Consider the following 1,433-nt stretch of genomic DNA (forward strand, 5'->3'; position numbering starts at 1 on the left):
GGGCTCACACACACACAGAGCAAGGATTGTGAGGCTGGCACAGGACTGGCCAGTGTTTCATTCTGTTGTACATAGGGTTGCTATGAGTCAGAGCTGACTTGAGACAGCTAACAACAACAACATCAAATGGAGGTGGACCATCATAAAGGTCTTCATCCTCATTGCCTACATGTTGAGTAGGCAAAGTAAGAAGAGGGATTGGTTTCCTGTCTCAGAAGTGGCAGAGGCAAAAGAGGAGGAAGAGAAGGAAGGAGAGGAAGGCACACTGAATGTCACTTTAAGGAAATACATCATAATTTCTGTCTGACTTTCTTGCTTTTTCATTTCTCTAAAATTGTTTCTATATGGTACCAGTCGTCCTGCCACCATTTGCTTTAGTTTCACTGTCTGTATCTATGTCATAAAAGAAGTCAAAAGAAGTCTTGAATAAGTCTATGATTCTGGAACCCTTCTGCCAGATTGTCTAGTGTCAATTTATTTTCTGACACTGCTTCTTCTATGTTCTTCCTCATAATGTGATACTAGTTCAGAAGCACTCATCTCTATAAAGTCGTCTTGTTCATTCCCCTGGTGTGGTGTCCATTAGCTCTTGAATTTCTCCAAGATCCATGTCTTAAAATAAATCCATGTATAGGTAGACCTGCATAATTCAAACCCGTGTTCTAGGGTCAACTGTCATTGTACTTGTATCTCAGGTCTTAACTCTGAGACTGGAGGCTGTGTTCTTGGTGCTCCATTGGAATGGTGGTACAGCTGGGGAAATCTCCTGGTTTATGTCATCCTTGCCATAAATTTGGCGAGTATCATGCTTTTCTTCTTCATATTCCTTGGAGAAGGGAATTACCTATGCCAGGTACCATGTTTTAGGCCCTTAACATTCTTTATCATGTTTAATTTTCATAAGGTAGGTGCCAGGCCTTTCTTTCTACATACCACACAGCTAGCAAGTCATGGAGAAAGGCCTTGAAGCCAAGGCTCCCTGACTCTACAACTGACACTACTTCCATTTTAACCAGTGATTCCAAACCACAGAACTGCAGATTAGAGTTAGTTCTAAACCAAGGTTTCTCTAGTCTTTAGTGAGAAGATCTTGTCAAGGGTAATACCTGCCTATCTTGGAAGACACTGTTATTTATTCAGAGATTGTGCCTGTCTTCTATCTAGGTGTCAAAAACTTTTATTAATTTTACGAAACAATGGTGATTGTAAAAGGTAACTAAGAAAAATGCCCTAAATTGTCAAAGTCAAAAAATTGTTTTCCCTAAGTCATTCTGAGGGGGTGTTGGTGGTTTCATGATTGAATTCTCACACTCCATGTGGGAGATCCAGCCAGTGTACCTCATACACAACCACCACCTGTCTGCCAGTGGTAGTTTGTGTGTTCCTATGATGCTGATGAGGTTTTAGCAGAGTTTCCAGACTAAGACAGACTA

The sequence above is a fragment of the Orycteropus afer genome, unplaced genomic scaffold (assembly GCF_000298275.1).
Source record: "Orycteropus afer afer isolate SDZICR_OR568_19922 unplaced genomic scaffold, OryAfe1.0 scaffold00103, whole genome shotgun sequence".
NCBI classification, from domain to species: domain Eukaryota; kingdom Metazoa; phylum Chordata; class Mammalia; order Tubulidentata; family Orycteropodidae; genus Orycteropus; species Orycteropus afer.